The sequence below is a fragment of the Pongo pygmaeus genome, chromosome 7 (assembly GCF_028885625.2).
Source record: "Pongo pygmaeus isolate AG05252 chromosome 7, NHGRI_mPonPyg2-v2.0_pri, whole genome shotgun sequence".
Classification (NCBI taxonomy): Eukaryota; Metazoa; Chordata; class Mammalia; order Primates; family Hominidae; genus Pongo; species Pongo pygmaeus.
In genome coordinates this window covers 108,546,764-108,565,115 of record NC_072380.2, presented here as the reverse complement: position 1 = coordinate 108,565,115, position 18,352 = coordinate 108,546,764, and positions in this window count along the sequence as shown.

Genomic DNA, 18,352 nt, shown 5'->3' with positions numbered 1-18,352 from the left:
GCTCCTTGCTGTGAATTAGGGTCACTAACAGTAAAATAGGGAAGAACTTCTTTGATTCCTTTTTTCCTTTTTAAATTATATATTTATTTATTTATTTATTTATTTGAGCAGGATCCTCATTCTGTGGCCCAAGCTGGAGTGCAGTGGCGTGATCTCGGCTCACTGCAACCTCCGGCTCCCGGGTTCAAGTGATGTGTTGAGGCCTGCCTCAGCCTCCCGAGCAGCTGGGATTACAGGTGTTTGCCACCATGCCCAGCTTTTTTTTTTTTTTTTTTTTTTTTTTTGTATTTTTAGTAGAGACGGGGCTTCATCATATTGGCCAGGCTGATCTCGAGCTCCTGACCTCAAATGATACGCCCGCCACAGCCTCCCAAAGTGTTGGGATTACAGGCGTGAGCCCCCGCGCCCGGACCCCTGTTTTCCCAATCTTAAGATACATAAGTAACCAAGAGGCTAATTTAAATGGTTTCCAAAACACAAATTATTCTAGACATTGAGGTAAATAATAGTGATTCTGGGCACCAGAAGCCCTGAACCTTGTACTAAGAATGAGGCAGGCTTTTAAATAATTTCAATGAGAAGGCTCCCAGGCTCTGCCACTTTAATCATCTCAGAGTCAAGCAGCAGATGCTCATTCTCTGCAGCACCGCAGCAGCTCTGGGACCATCCCCGGTCCGGCATTGTTCCCAGAGCTTCTGTTTGAAAGTGGCCCACCACAGGGACCAACATGCAGCCATCGGGGTCCTTCCACTGGAAATGCATCGTCTTTTTAAGTCTGCCCAGAGCCAGGGCAAGTTATGGAGAAAGCACTAGTTAAGCAAATGAAAACCACAAATAAGATCTCAGGGGATGTGATTAAAGCTTTTGGTCGGTGGCTTTTTTTTTTTTTTTTGACGGAGTCTCGCTCTGTCGCCCAGGCTGGAGTGCAGTGGCACAATCTCGCTCACCACAAGCTCTGCCTCCCGGGTTCACGCCATTCTCCTGCTTCAGTCTCCCCAGTAGCTGGGACTACAGGCGCCCACCACCAAGCCCGGCTGAATTTTTTTGTATTTTTAGTAGAGACAGGGTTTCACCGTGTTAGCCAGGATGGTCTCGATCTGACTTCGTGATCTGCCCGCCTCGGCCTGCCAAAGTGCTGGGACTACAGACATGAGCCACCACGCCCTGCCAGGTCGGTGGCTTCTTTATTGTGTGTAAATAGATTGAGCTGATCATAAATGAGTCTCATGGGGCTGTAAAAACAGGTCTCAGCAGGGCATTCACTTGGAAACACTGATAGCAGTTATGGTTTTGAAAATAACACATTCTTTAAAATCCATGATTCAGACTCTATTCATTTATTCAGCATTCAATTAATTACTTATCAAACACTGGCTATTTGCCATTGTGTCCCAAATGTACCTCACTGGGGGATGAATTTGATGTGGTCTTTTGCCCTGGGGCTGCTCTTGGTCTTGTGGGAGATAAATACATGTGAAACGGAATTGCTTTGCTCTAGGATGAGGGCTGGAATGCCAACCATGCAAGTGGAACATAGGAAGAGAACCAAGTCAATATGAAACGTTAAAGGCACATTTCTCCTCCAATAATTCTGTACCTAGTCATTAATTCAACAGGTACTTATTACTCAGCATCTAGGTGTAATGCGCTGTGAGGCCCTGAGTGCAGCAGTGCATGGAACAGACATTCTTCCTGCCCACATGGGGCTAACACTCACTTCTTTCCTGTTGACCTGAAAGAAAGGCATTTCGGTTTCTCTCCTTTCCCAAATTCACAGAACCAAATAGGCCATATGTCTCTAAAGGAGGATCAGAAATAATTTTTCTTCCTAAGGGCTACTGACCGATGGAGAAATGGAGGAAAGAGGAAATGAATCCACGAAAGTTAAGTAGTAAGTTTCAGAAATCCAGCTTAAACAAATTTAAGCAGAAATTGAGATTTATTGGAATGACATTTGGTACGGTTTACAGAATGGAAAGATATCTGACCATCCCAGCTTCGCGGGGGGAGGGGCGCAGATCTGGGATGTCAAAGGCTGGAAGCAACTTCTTTTTTTTTTTTTTTTTTGAGACGGAGTCTCTCTCTGTCGCCCAGGCTGGAGTGCAGTGGCGCCATCTCCGCTCACTGCAAGCTCCGCCTCCCGGGTTCACGCCATTCTCCTGCCTCAGCCTCCCCAGTAGCTGGGACTACTGGCGCCCACCACCAAGCCCGGCTAATTTTTTTTTTTTTTTTTTCTTTTTTTGTATTTTTAGTAGAGACGGAGTTTCAAAGTGTTAGCCAGGATGGTCTCGATTTCCTGACCTCGTGATCCGCCCACCTCAGCCTCCCAAAGTGCTGGGATTACAGACTTGAGCCACCGCTCCCGGCTCCGGAAGCAACTTCTGTAATAGTCAAGACTCTTTGGGTCACAAGTGATAGAAAGTCAACTAAAACTAGCTTAGGCCAAAAAGGGCAGGGATGAATCTTAGATGAACAGAACTAGGGACTCCATGCCATCAAGACTGTCCTCTCACCTTAGCCTTTCTAAGAGATGGCCCCCATTCTCTCCGACGGAGCACCAGCTTTCTCTGAGGGGCTTCAGCCAAGGTTGCTGGCAGCTCTTTGCTGACTTCTTGTCAACTGTGTCACTAGAGAGAAAAAGGACCATCTTCCCCAACTCCATTTAGAAAAATCTGGGCCAAGCGTTCTGATTGGCTCAGCACCTGTCTTTCTCCAAACCTAGACCAACCACAGGGGCTGGAGGGTAGGTAGAATACTATGACCAGGCCAGCCTGGGTCCTGGTCCTGGTCCTCACTCCCTATACAGGGCTGGGGTGGGAGGTGCTGGGATTGGGGTAAGAGGGACTTTCCACGAAGATGAAGTTCTGGTCACCTAAAGAAGGGGTAAAAAGCACTGAGTCAACAAAATAACAGCAGACTGCAAGTGGAAGATAGATTGGGGAGGAAATTGTCAAAATTTACCAATGATTATTAAGTGCTGAATGCATGCATTATATCTCGCACATCTTAACATTTGCAGTTGAACCCAAAATTTACCTTATTAAGAATTTCTTCTCCAAAGGTCTAAGGTTGGTTTTAGTTGGTCGTATAGAAAGAAGGAGAACAACAATAAAGACTTTAATGGGGAAATCCATTTATAAATATGTGTTTAGTCTAAAAGGCAGTGTGATAAGAGAGAATTTAATTTTAAAATTTTATTATGACTATGTTTGGTTCAGAAAGAGAACTTGCATATGGCTCCTTGAGACCTATCACTGGGGAACATGTCTTCCTTTTCAGGGGAGAGTCCTTGGAGGGTATTCTCAGATATGTAAATGTAAGTAGACATGCTCATTGGCTTGGGTGGCAGGTGCGATAGGATTGTATGAGGCCTAGGAAGGATGCTTTTTCTGGTACTCCTTAATAAGCAAATCTGGCAGTTTGGTAGGGGGATGGGAACTAGGCATAGGAGTAAAGGAGTTTTCTAGGAAGGAAATAACTCAGGACTCACCGCCCTTCCTTTCTGATGAGAACTTTTCTGATGGGCTGAGATGGCCTCAATGAAAGTCCACGTGCAGAAAGGACCCCAAAGGCCCTTGAAGAGCGCTCACATGCAGGAAAGGGGGAGTATCATTTATTCTAGTCCAGTGTATATTTGAGCCTGGAAGGCAGCCTTGACCCTGACATCCTGTAAGAAAGGGCAGAGTTGGGAACCTCTGAGCACAAACATAAAAGCTTCACACCAGAGACCCCAAGGGTGGAGCATCCTTGGGTGAGAGTAAAACACAGGAGGGAGGAGGAAAGACTGGCTCCTTTAGACTCAATAAGTCTCTGAGGCTCTTGAATCATTTAAGTGAGCAGCAAAGACGTAAAAGTAGGGAACCAGTGAAATTGGCTATTCTGTTAAAATGGACAAGTGGGAGCTCAAATGATTACTTGAATATTCAAAAGAGATGAGGTCTTATTTGGATATCAGACTCCAGGTATGATGAAGCAGTTCATACCAGAAACATTGGAATGAGTAAAATTTTGAAAACTCACAATAAAAAAGATCTTCAAGGCCAGTGCAGTGGCTCATCCTGTAATCCCAGCACTTTCAGAGGCCGAGGCTGGAGGATGGCTTGAGCCCTGGGGTTTGAGACCAGCCTGAACAGCACAGGGAGACTCTGTCTCTACAAAAAATACAAAAATGAGCCAGCTGTGGTTGGCACACACCTGTGGTCCCAGCTACTCAGGAGGCTGAGGGGAGAGAATCGACTGGGCCCAGAAAGTCAAGGCTGCAGTGAGCTATGATTATGCCACTACACTCTAGCCTGGGTGGCAAAGTGAGACCCTTTCCCAAAAAAAAAAAAAAAAAAAAAAAAAAAAAGATTTATACTTCACCTAAGATTTGGAGCATGAACTTTGGAAACAATTATTTTTCTTTTTTTTTAAATTAGACTTTAAGTTTTGGGGTACATATGCACAATGTGCAGGTTAGTTAATATGTATACATGTGCCATGTTGGTGTGCTGCACCCATTAACTCGTCATTTAACATTAGGTATATCTCCAAATGCTATCCCTCCCCCCGCCCCCCCACCTCACAACAGTCCCCGGTGTGTGATCTTCCCCTTCCTGTGTCCATGTGTTCTCATTGTTCAATTCCCACCTATGAGTGAGAACATGCGGTGTTTGGTTTTTTGTCCTTGCGATAGTTTGCTGAGAATGATGGTTTCCAATTTCATCCATGTCCCTACAAAGGACATGAACTCATCATTTTTTATGGCTGCATAGTATTCCATGGTGTATATGTGCCACATTTTCTTAATCCAGTCTATCATTGGACATTTGGGTTGGTTCCAAGTCTTTGCTATTGTGAATAGTGCCACAGTAAACATACGTGTGCATGTGTCTTTATAGCAGCATGATTTATAATCCTTTGAGTATATACCCAGTAATGGGATGGCTGGGTCAAATGGTATTTCTAGTTCTAGATCTCTGAGGAATTGCCACACTGTCTTCCACAATGGTTGAAGTAGTTTACAGTCCCACCAACAGTGTAAAAGTATTCCTGTTTCTCCACATCCTCTCCAGCACCTGTTGGGAAACAATTATTTTTCAAGAATAAGATTGCCAATATGGAAACTAGGGTATTGCCTCTAGGGACTTTCAATGCCATATTATCCTAACACAACTATTGTGGAAAAACTGCTGTTACTTGTTGGATTATCTCCTTATGGACCACAAGTAATAAAATAGACAATAAAGTTTGAACAAACTCTTCTAATCCTTGCTCTAAAATATCTACAGGACAAGTCAAGAATAGATGCAGAGAAAACAGAGAAAACGAAGCATCTATCCAGGCACTCTGCTTAAGTAAGTATATATGTATATTGGAGCATGTTGTCTTGTCCAGTTCTCATTTTTTGCCTTGATGGAATCAGGTCAGCCAAATGTTGAAATGTACCCTTAACTAATTTAGCTAAAGGCTTATAGACTCAGCCAAAGCTGTTGGTTTAGGGGGTTTTTCCTTAGCCGTGATGAAGTTACCCATGTGACTTACATTTAACTTCATACAAGAGATGTGGCTGGGCTGGCAGTGTGCTAGCTAGCACATTGGGCTAGATAGCAAATATCATTAACAACAACAATAACAAATTCTACATTGAAGAGTCCTGGAAGTATGAGCACATATTTTCTTACTCAGAAAATTCTTTCAACATGCTTGGTTTTTATAAACTCTAAATGTCACATATTTAATAAATCAGTTTCTCAGTTAAGCAAGTTTATTAAATATCCATAGTAGTGAGAAGAGGAAAAACACTGTTAGAAATAAACCTTTAGAGAATCTGACTAGGTCTGTTTCTGCTTTTAAAGATTGGGCAGCATATTTCATATCAGGGTAAGGGTGCCTTCCCCAAGAATTTAATCTGATTCAGAGAAAAAATGAGCTTTTGATTTCAGTATATTTACAGGCTTCTATATATAATGACTGGAGACTGGCCATCATGGTTGAGTCTATTGTCAGTTGGCTCATTGCAATGGGCTTTGTATCTCTTGGGTACCAATAGAGGAAGAAACGGGAAGCTGCTTTGATTTATGTAATAAAGAAACAAGATTTTGAGATGTCATGGGCAGTCTGTGAAGAAAGAAGGGGGTAGGGAAACTGGGCAGAGATGAGAGGGATGGGAATTGGAGATGGCTTGTAAGAAGGTCACAGAGGTGACCCAAATGAGAATGGCTTAAAAACAAAGACATCTAGACTGGGCATGTTGGCTCATGCCTGTAATTCCAGCACTTTGGGAGGCTGAGGTGGGCAGATCATCTGAGGTCAGGAGTTCGAGGTCAGGAGTTCAAGATCAGCCTGGCCAACATGGTAAAGCCCCGTCTCTACTAAAAATACAAAATGTAGCTGACCGTTGTGGCGGGCACCTGTAATCCCAGCTACTCGGTAGACTGAGGCAGGAGAATTGCTTGAATCCGGGAGGTGGAAGTTGCAGTGAGCTGAGATCCTGCCATTGTACTCTAGCCTGGCGACAGAGCGAGACTCCATCTCATCTCAAAAAAAAAAAAAAAGACATCTAATGTTGGCATCTGCTGGGCTTCCACCTTCAGTAGCAGCCTGACACAGGTGGCATTCTTGTGTACTGTGGGGAGCCAGAGGCGAAAACAATGGCAACTGCATTCAAGGCAAGATTGCAAGGAGAGATGGTCATAGAAGGACAGAAGAAAGTGAAAATTCAGCATAAATTTGGAATAAGAGGAAACTGGGAGAAACATCTTCCGAGAATCCCCAGAAATACCAAGGACAGGAAGAATACTAGTTTTCTCACTTATGTGGGATAGAAGCTCCAGACACTTTAAAGTGAAAGATTAAAGAAATATTGAGGTGGCAAAATTGACCGGCACCCACACATGCTTGGCCCTTGAGTCATGCTACTCTCTCAGGCACTCTGCTAGAGTTTTCCAATAGGCTTTTAAATCAACTTATCAACTACCTGGTTCAAAAGCATGTTAGCGTACCCTGAGGCTAACTGGTCTGGATTGAGTTTTTCTAAACCAATAAGTTTCAAGAACAGTGATTTGATGGGGGCAGGAGAAGAGGACAAGAAATAACCAGGTTAAGTTTGCTGTCTGTGTGTTTTAGTTTTATAAAAGAGAGTCTGAAACGAAAAAAAAATCACATTGAACAGTTGCCATGAAGATCTTTTTCAGTTCTTTGTGGGAGGGAATGGCAGCTTGAATTAATTGGCCTCAGTTATTGGTTTTCTTTCATCTCCAGCCATTTTATAAGAAAGATAACCACAGGACTGTAGTAATTATAGAGTCATCAGAGTGATTTGCCAAAGGTAAACCTAGCTGGTGGAGTACTAGGGATTCTGTAAACATTTTGTCAGTTTGCACATTTTGCAGACAACTTTTAAGGAAACATCAGTTTGTTTAACGGGCTTCTTTGGGTGAGCTCTGTCCTCAGAGACACTGACTGTAGCTTTTAATCTCTCTTTCATTTAAGCTGATGCTGTTAATATTTTTCAGCCATCAATCACGTGGCCAATGCAACCTGTCCTGGTGGAAATTTGGAGGCTATGGTCAGGGCTCTGATCTGGCCAGCCAGCCAGAGTAATCATTTCCTGGAAAATGGTAGCAATGAGCAGCCTCTGCCTGCAGCTACACTTTTCCCTCACTCCTTTCTCCTGGTTCTTTTGCCTGCAACGTAACGTGGCTAAAGCAGATGAGTATCCCGGGGAGGATAAATAGAAAAGGCCATTGTTGGTGAAACCATTTATTCCAAAGGAATTAAGAAGGTTGTTCCTCACAAATTTTCTAGCTATATATCTAACCATGCTAAAAAGTGTTAGAGAACAATTCTAAAGAAATGTTTTTCAAAAAAAAAATTACCCACATCTCTAGTAAGAATTTTATGGACAACCCACAACGCACACACACACACATGCGCACACACACACACACACACACACCACTCAAACAAATTTTCCAAGAGAATGTTTGTACTATGTTCAAGGTATTCTGATCCATTCCATTCCATTCCATTCAATTCCATTCTATTCTTTCTGTTCTGTTTTATTCTATTCCATTCTTTCACTTCAAAAAAATTTGTGGTCATTATTCATTACTCTGATATCATAACCCACTACTATGTCACAACCCCACAGTTTGTGAAACACTGCAATCGAGAGCATTTGGCATTGCGTCACCACATTGAAATTGTCCATTTGTTTTCAATCCAGCATGCCTGGATAGTGATTAGAAGGCATTGGTTGTAAGCTCTACTCTCTGATCAGTACCCCCAATCTTTTTTAAAATCTGTTTAGTCATCCTGCAAAAACTCATTGTGAACTTCATGAAGTTCATGAACACCCGCCCTTTTATTACCTGGTTGAATGGTAGTCAGGAGACATGGCTTTTCATCCCAGCTCTGTCACTAACTGTGAGACTCTGCACAGAACCTAACCCTGAGCATCATTCCTCTCATCTGTAAAATAATAATATTACAAACAGTAAGGTGTTTCTATATGCCAGTCAGTATTCAGAGTGTTTTACATGCATTAGTTCATTTTATCCTCACTGCAAACTTGTGAGTTAGATGGCATGTTGACCCCACATTATAGAAGGGGTTAAGAACAGAAAACATTCTGTAAGATGCCTATACAGAGGCTGTATAGCTGCAATGGTAGTGGCAGGATTTGTGCTTGGGCAGCTTGAACCATTATTCTACACTGCCTATTTTGAGCCAATTATACTGGGTGATCTCTTAGGCCTTTCTAAGATCTGACTTTCTGTGATTCTTCTTGTCACAGTGGTTAGGAGTTTCTCAAAATGTAGTCTCACTAAATTTTCCTGCCTATGGTTCTTTTGGGAGAGCTCTGTGCTACATGGCTCTAGAGAACTGTTACTTTACTAGGATAAACCCCAACCAATGCTTCTTACTCTAGGAAGAGATGTATGTATGTGCAGAGGTGGTTGGAGAACATGGAAGGCAGAAGAGCTGATAAAATCACTCAAGGGGTTTATTTTTCTTCTTTATCTTTCAGATCCACATACGCCCATCCTGCAGGACACATCAGGAGCTAGGGAGGAGGGAGGGTGCCATAAAACGTGTCTGTTACAGTTAGGTGCAGATGGTGGAGAGGAGGCAGGCAGGCCAGCCTTCCAGATGAGGCACATGTGTTTGCAGAACATAGGTGGCAAGAAAACACATGCAGATTTAGAAGGATTCACAACGTCGTGTGGCTCAATTGCCAGATCTCTGCTTAGAAGTAAGGGGAGATGAAGTTATGGCTACAATGTATTGGCCACAGTAGATGCATTGGCTCATGCCTCTAATCTCAGCTACTCCAGAGGTTGATGCAGGAAGATCATAAGGCAAGGAGTTTGAGACCAGCCTGCGCAACATAGCAAGACCCTGTCTCTAACAAACAAACAAACAAAACCTAAAGAAGACCTTGAGTGCCAACAGAAGCCAAAATGCTTATGAAAGAGGCTTATAGTGTTAAAATTATAATTTCAGATATTATTAATTTATATTACACTCCTAAAGTGATAGTCTTGGCAAGTTACATACTGCCTAATACTGCTAAGATATGAGCTAACTTCTAAGAGAGGGTCAAACTGAATCCATGGCAGCCATATGAACCTTCAAAAAATGCAGCAAGGGAATTGTAGTGTTGGCTACACTACACCCAACCATAAAAACACACCAATACAAGGAAGGAATCCTTATTTATTTGATGCCATATTTAAACAAATACCAAATAATAAAATCCTTATGGGACAGATAGGGTTTAAAAAAGTTTTTTCCCCTTTCAGGGCCACTGTGGGAAAATAAATCTATCAAGGGCCACATTTAAATAAAAGGAAAAGTAGATTAGTTTCAACTGGTAGGATTTTTTTTTAGAGGGAAATATAAAGTTCAATTCATTTGGTCCTTAAATTAGGGTCAATGTGAATGGAAAGTTTTAAAATGTGCTTCAGTCCCAGATGTTAGCTAGTTAGAGGAGAAAGGATAGGAAGAGAGCTGGAATGAGAAAGAGAAAAAGAACAGGCTGGGAGAAGGAAGAGGAGGCAGGAATGAAAAGAAGGAGGAAGACGGAGAAGAACCAGTAGTGGGGAGGAAGAGAGCCAGTCTCTGAGCAGAGAAGAAAGAGAGCAAATGATGAGAGAGGCCCTGCTGAATTGGAAAGTCTCAGGGAGCCAGGGAAGTGAAAATAACAGGAGGCAAACTCCTAACTCATCCCTTGTTATTTTCTTTAAATTGCTAATGGGTGAATTCACCACTGTTTCTGCAACTCTGATTGTTCTTTAATATTAAAATGTTAGCATTCTCAATAATTAGAAATGCGCTAACCTCCACCTCAGTGACTTTTTTCTACAGTGAGAATGTGTAGAGGCCAAAACTAGAACATTCCCGAAAGTGGATTAAAAGAACCCATGGCTTTATCTGAAATCTGTCTAGATTAGGTTGTGTAAGTTCCTTTATGGGAGGGCATTACGTTGAACAAATAAAGTCTTGTTGAAACACCTAAAGCAGCCAGAATTATTCAGACAGAAAAGGAAAAATTGGCCATGAGTTCATAATAGTCTTCAAGTAAGCAAATTGCTCTATATGGATTATAATTCCTGTTGTCCTTGCTGTGCAGGAGATAGAGGACAAGAGAAAGCGAAGGTCAATTCATTTCAACACAGATACTTAAATAGATGATACAGATTGATAACTATGTCATGTGTGCCTCACCCAGTGGGATATACCTAACAGCATTTAAAGTATGTAAATACCTGTATTTGACACCTGTAAATATCAAGTACCTGAATATCTCTACATCATGCTTACCCAGCCCAGAGGGGAATAGCTAAAAGTATGTAAAGCATGAAAATTATCTTCACAGTCCTCAAATTTTTTGGAAAGGAAGGACATTCAAATGGATACTCTTTGGAGAACAGTACAGGAAAAAGTGCTGGTATTCTAAAAAGAGTCCTGGATTCGTGATTGGGGGCTGGGGCTGTCAACTTGATGAACTACACAAGCCTCAGTAAGTCTCTTACCAGTTTCTACAGCCATAGTTCTTCATCTCTAAAAGAAAGGGCTGGACCATGTGATTTTTATAGTCCTGTCCTGCCTTCACGAGCTATGATTGTAACATGTACACTGTAAATGTGGCAAGATTCCAAGAAAGGAATACAGCCACATAAACATATGGGACTGTCATTGTGCCTGGATCACCACCACCACCATTCAGGCATCATGATTTTTGACCTGAATACTCTTTTGGTATTCAAAAATATTTTATTGAAATACATGTATTTCTTGAAAGCTTAAGCCTGGAATCAATTTACTCTTGGAGAGGTAGATATTAGGCATTAATTGACAGTTAGCCAAGAGAAAGACACACTGGGAACATGATGATTCTGGAAAGAGAAGGCAAAGAGGAAAAATATAAATTTTAACTATTTCAGAATTTTTCCTTCCTTGGAGGCCTGTTAAACATCGGAATAGGCACACCAGGAACTTATAGAATCAACTTTTCATATGGTGCTTTAAAATCTCCTTCACAGAGAGGGATAGCATTAGGAGAAATACCTAATGTAGATGACGGGTTGATGGGTGAAGCAAACCACCATGGCATGTGTATGTAAGAAACCTGCACGTTCTGCATGTGTATCCCAGAACTTAAAGTATAATAATAAAAAAAAAATTTAAAAAAATCTCCCTCACATATTAGTCTTTTAGTAAAACAGCTTAGCAAATTCTAATCTTTACTGAAACAGTCTTATCTAAGGAAAAAAATAAAGTGAGAAATTCAGGATGGCTCACATGATACAGCTGGAGAGGTAGAGTCAAAAGGACTAATAAAACATTCCCCTTGACATTTCTGTAAATAAACAAAAAACCACACTCAGTTATGCTTATTAACAAAATCTATGCGGTGAAATGAAAAAGCCAAAATTGTCAACAAAGCTGTCTAAAAAAGTTTTGTCTTTAAGCATATATTTTGCAAGTGGATTTTTTCGGAAAATTTTTATTAAATCCGTGTACTTTTTATTGTGGTCAAATAGATACAATGTAAAGTTGACCGTCTTAACCATTTTTAAAGTGTACAGTTCCGTGCCTTAGGTACATTCACCCTGTTGTGTAACCATCAGTTCTGTCCGTCTTCAGAACTTTTTCATCTTCCCAAATTGAAACTTTGTACTCATTAAATACGAATTTCCCATTTCCTCCTCCCGCAGCCCCTGGCAACCACTATCCTACTTTCCATCTCTGTACTTTGTATTTAAGATCAACTTATTATAACTTGCAGCTGTGATATTTCATAATCTTAGCACTTGAGAAGAAAAGTCATGGAAAGGTTTTTTGAGAAAGGTAGGGTTTATCCTGACTTTTCAAACTCTTAAATCCCATACTTACTCATTTCAAAATAAAGTTTCAACCATTTCTAAGACTTAAAGTATTTATTTAATTAATTCTAAATAAATAGACAACAAATTTGTGGGGTTTTTTTTATTCCTAGAAACAGACACATCGAAGTACTGTTTTAAAAAAAGCACATACAATTGTTACATCAATCATTTTTATTTGAGTAGAATATATTGAAACTACTCCACACAGGCATATGCCCTAAATATTAACACAAAATATAGGAAATTTTAAAATTATCAAGAAAGCATTTGACACGTTTGATTGAAAGTTAATTGCTCTTTTCCATTTCCCTCATGAGTAAAACCTGTTAACTAATGGACACGAGAGCAATAAACAACGGATACTGTTATCATTTTCTAATACTATTTTGAGCTCTGAAGTAAAAATAGATTATGATAAATTGATAGTAAATGTGACATTCTCTGTGTATGTAAATAAACCCTGAATTTGAGAACCTCTGTTTTCCCAGAGCCCTAGTAAATACACTTTTAACAGAGATCTCATGTAAAGTAGCCATATGCTTATAATTATCCAAACATTGTAGATCCCCTGTGTGAAATTTCACATCTTTATTGCTTCTATTTTAATGTTTACAAAGTTGGTAGTAATTTTTCAAACCAAATCTGATCCTAAACAGGAAAGACAATTTCCTATATGATTGTTATTCTCTATGCTAGATTTGGCAACGATCAAATCATTCCTAGAATTTAATCATCTTTACTCTCATAAGCATCCTAGACGCTCATTTGAGAAGGCACTTCGTCTGTTCAATTTAAGTATCCCAATACCTATTAGCAAACTGCAATGTGTTTTTAATCTAGAATATTTGGACAAACATAAAACATGTCAAATCATTACAGAAGAAAAGTGTTGCCCCAAATTCACAGCGAAATAGAGGAAAAACTTGCTGTGTCAAACAAACAGCCATTTTAGAGAAGTTACTTAACGAAAAAAAAATTTAAGAGAATATAAAAGCTAGTTAAACTAAATATTTTAAAGTGTAACTCCAAAATGAAAGTATCAAGATTGAGAACTACTAAAATTAAAGAATTCTTCAATATTTAAAAAATCCAAATAATTAACTAATTAATAATCACCATATTTACTTACATCTGTGGTAAGAATTTACATATGTTATTGTATAGTCTGCACAAAAAACCTAGAGGGACATATTTTCACCTCTGAGGTGACAAAACTCACAGTAGAAGATTTTGAATTCACGTAGCTAGGAAGTGACGGAGCTGAAGTCCGAACCCATGGGTCTAAGCCCCTCATTTAACATCCACAGTGTATAAGAAGATTTCTGCAGTCGACTTCATTCTGATGACGTTTCTGTCTTCCTTTCAGATTATAAACAGGCCCAATTTCACTTACTTTTAGAGATCAAGCCAGATTAGCTACATTTGGCCTGGTATGGCTGTAGGCAATTAAATACACCTGGTTCACATGGAGACTGAAAATTATTTGCTCATTAGGAATGAGAATCATTAATTTGAAAATAAAATTGCATACTATGCATTTCCTTTACAGCTTTCCCTTTAAAATCGAAGCATTTCTTGAAGTTCTTGGCAGGTAACTTGCCCCTGTTTCATGGTGTAGGCCAGAGGGGCTCAAATCTTGGTGTTCATGAGAATTCCTTCAGGGCTTGTCAAAACACAAATTGCTGGGCCTTAGCAACAGAGTTTCTGATTCTGAATCTGGGTGAGGCCTAAGAATTAGCATTTCTAACAAGTTTTCAGGTGATGCTGATACAGCTGCTCGAGGGGCCACACTTTGAGAACTACTGGTGTTGGCAAACTACAAGATGGTTGGACATCTATGTGCCCTGCAGTGGAACCAAAGAAGGGCAGTGACTGGGTTGCTTTGATTCCCCCCGTGAGTGTTGGTGCTTCTTTCAACATCCAGAACTAAAATGCCAATTCCTACCAATCTCAGTGCTGTCATTCTGGTGGCACACATGGGACCAACTGAATCTCTGATTTGCCTTTCACTGAGACCCCGTTCAGCTGATGGTGGGGGGAAGCTGAGACCCAGAGTATTCTGTCATCTGGCACAACTCGTTTCATTTAACTTCTCTGTAAATTATTCTGCCAAGGAAACAAACAAATAAACAAAAGAAATGGAATAATCAGTTTCAATATAAATTAGGGAAAACAGAGGGTATTAATAGGGCTGGTAGCTCCCAGTCTAAGAGATAAAGGAGAAGCTGTATTTTATGTGTATCTGTCACAGGTTTTTTTTTTTTTTGCCTCTTCTTCCACTTTCCTGAAGCAGAGTCTTTACCTTTCCCCCTGCTGCTCAAGACTTCACGCATTTTTCACCCTGACCACCCTTTGAGGAACACTACCCAGTACTCTAAGCCAATAGCTTTCATTTTCTTTTCTTTTTTTGAGGGACCTTTTTGCAGATGAAATTTTATGAGACTGTCAAAAACAGATAAAAGCAGGACTGCTCAGGCTGAAGCAAGTGTGGGTAACCTGAGGTGCACCTGATTGGTTTCTTCCTTATTCTTGCCAGAGGCTCTAGGAGTGCAAAGGAACAGAATTTAAAACCTAGCCCTTTCTGTCTTCTTATAATCAAATCCACCAATCTTAAGTCTCATTACTTTTAGACCAAATAGGTGCCAGCTAGCCAGTCTTATAGGATTATTAGTTTATTTGGAATAGTCTAATAGTGGTAGTAAAATACGAATAGGGATCCTACTAGATAATGTTTGTGTTTCAACAGCGGTCTTATAAAGAAAGTACCTTAAAGAAGTGACTTTATTTTTGCAAAATTTCAGGTGCTAAGACATCTTTCTAGAGTACATTTCCAGAGCCCCTTAAAGTATGATTATGTCACAGCTAGGTAGAGTCCATACCAAAGTCCAACAACCTCAGTCATTGTTATAAAAGTTGTCTTTGGAGTGACACCTGAGTGAAAAATAAAATAACAAAAGATATAAACTCTTCTACTTATTTAAGAGAATCTTCTCTCCCTAGATTATTGTAAAATCATAATTTTAAAACAATACCAGCTCCGATTTAAGATAATAACAGGACAATTCTATTTGCTTTTGGTCCTGTATCTCTGGGTGGACAGATCTCTCATTTATGGATGTTTTGTTGCCAAATGATACACATACCTTAGACATGACTCTCTGATTTCTTAAAATTATGTTAATAGATGCCACTATCCCTTGCTCAACTTTGAAAGCGCCTGTAAGCATGCTCCTGTCCAGTATTGTTTTGGTTCTCCACAGGTAACTCCGTCGGCGTCCACAGGGGGGCAGGAGATACCATACTGCACAGTTGTATGTCTTTCCATCTGTTTGGTGTAGAAAAATCTAACCACTACAAGAATGCCACGGTGCCCACATCAGACCTTCTCAATTCATCTCAAGAAACTTTCACTTTTCTAACATTTTTCACAGATAAAGTTGTTTAAGAAATTACTAGAACATCTAAGATTAGATCGAAAATTTAAATTGTATAGCACTAGTTCAAAGACTCAAAATGTTCCCTGAAGATCTTAAAAGCAGATTTGGACTTGTGGTTTGCTCTTTGTATCTTTATTTTTCACACACACACACACACACACACACACTGAGAGAGAGAGAGAAAGAAAGAGCATGAGTGCAAAGGCTTTGGTATGGTCTCCACATTGGGGTGGATTCCTATCTGAAACTATCTGAAATTTACCCACTGGAGAGGAAGAGATCAGACACTATATACTACTGTGGGTCATTGTCATGATATTTGAAATATATTTTTTTAATACAGGAGAAGTATTCGCTTAGGAGTCAGAATGTCTTGGCTCCTAATCCTAGTTGTATTTCGGACTAGTTTAAAACCTCGGGCTCTCTCCACTGAGTTTGTCTGCACCTCTGTTTCCTTACCTGTAAAATGATCGCTGCAGCCCTTTCAGGCAAAGACCAGCTAGAACTTTCCTTGCAAAGACCCGAGGCTGATAGCAATGAAGGAGGGTAATGTCAGCCCCGGGGGAATCCTGAAAGACAACAGACCATGGCCTTTGCGGTCCCTGTTTCAGTGTCATTTACTGTTCCGTGTGGCTCCATCTAGCAGGCTGAGAGGTCCTAAACCATAGCAATAGGCTCATTACTTTGTTTCCTGTTTACTGATAACTTGCAGCAGATAATAATTGCTGTGGGCAAAATGAAGAGAGAACACACAGAGTTGCCTCTGCAGGCAGGAAACATACAGTACTTATTGGATGGAGGGTCTGAAACTATAAAACTATGAGAATCATTGTTAACCAGACACCATACTGATAGAAATTAAAATATTGATAACACAAACCACAAGTGTTGTTTCCTGGGGAAGGGATGGAAATAGATCACAAGGAGGGCACTTTCCTGGATGACACTTGAGAGGCAGACATACAGAGCAAGACACAGGGCAGGCCAAAAAAGACCGCTTACATCCCACGGGTGACAGGTAGGCAGGGGGGAAATGTTCCTTCTGCAAATGAGAAATGGGGAGTTTTGAGTCTGTGGTTTTGCAGAGATGGCATTTGTAGGCCAGCAGAGGGGCAGTGAAGGGGGGACATAGGGGAGAGACATTGAGGGCAGTTGATTTGGTTGTAAAATATTAAGTGACAAGGGAGGAATCTGACATAATATCTATCCCTGGATTGCAATAATATGAAAAGGATATGTGCATAACAAATAAAGAAGGAGTGGAAGGGAACCCAAAAGGTAAAAACATTTGGATTTGTTGTAGTGGCAAAAATCTGAGAAATAATTTTTCTTTCAGTTTATCTCCTTTTATTTTATTTTATTGTAAATATTAATAAGCCATTTTAAAGCACAGAGAGGAAGGAAGAAAATGTTATAGTAAAAGCACCTTCAAGTATAAGGTCTCAGAACTTGACAACCATGAAACCAAAACTAGGGGACATAAGTAGAATTGGGATAGGGCCAGAAGGGGCATCCATGGAGACCAAGGGGAGAGCAGCGAAGCTCAATAGCCCAGTGGTTAAGAGCCCAGACTCTGGAGTAGTGTGACCCTGGGCCTCAGTTTCCCTATCTGTAAAATAGGAATAATACAGCACTTATTTCAGGATTGCTGTGAAGATTAAGTAAAATAATATTGGTGAAGGGCTTCAAACCATGACTGACACACAAGTTCTCTGTGGGTGCTTGCCATTACCTGGAGGAGGCCAGTGTCCAGGGTGGAGGGCATATCCCAGACCTCAAGGAAGTTAAAGGATGAGGGGAGCAGTGCAGCAAAACTCCCTCCCCCTTAAGGCTGTCATGTGAGTGGTCCCTGCAGGACAGAAGAGGTGATGAAAAAGCAAAAGGAAGAAGGGGTTAGAAAGAGAGAGGGAGGAGATTAGAGAGACTGGGAACACACACAGAAAGTAGCATGGCGGAGAAAGAAGCCACCTGAGATCAAGTGAAACCATAAAGAGAAGAAAAAAGCCAGAACTCAAATAGAGAAGTTGGGCCAGGAATGCTGTCTACGCTATAGTGGGAAGAATCTTGGGCTTGGGGTGGGAGCCTGGGTACTGTCCCTTGCTGCATAACCTCTTGGCAGAGTGGCCTTGGAAAAGTCACTTATCTCCCTTGAGTCTTTTTTTTTCCATCCGTGAAAGTGAAAATAGTCAACGCCAACCTCACAAAGCTGTTGGCACGATTAAAGGAGGGTACTTTATGGTTGGTGCCTGAGCACCCAATCAGTACTGAGGGAAACTCTTCTGCCCATAGCAGTCCAGGGCAGAGCACTGTGGCAGACAGAAGCAGCGCTAGGCCGCCTCGCCTTTCAGCGTGCAGGCCCAGGAATGAGCGAGGCAGTGGGCGGGGAAGACAGGCACGGGGAATCTGGGGACAGATAAAGGAAACTCGTGATGGGGCGAGGCTGGGCTGAAGAGAAACAGATTGGGGTAGAGCTGCAAAGGGAGGGGTCCACTGGAAGGCGAGGGGGGAGGCCGGGAAAAGAGAGGGTGGGAAGGCAGT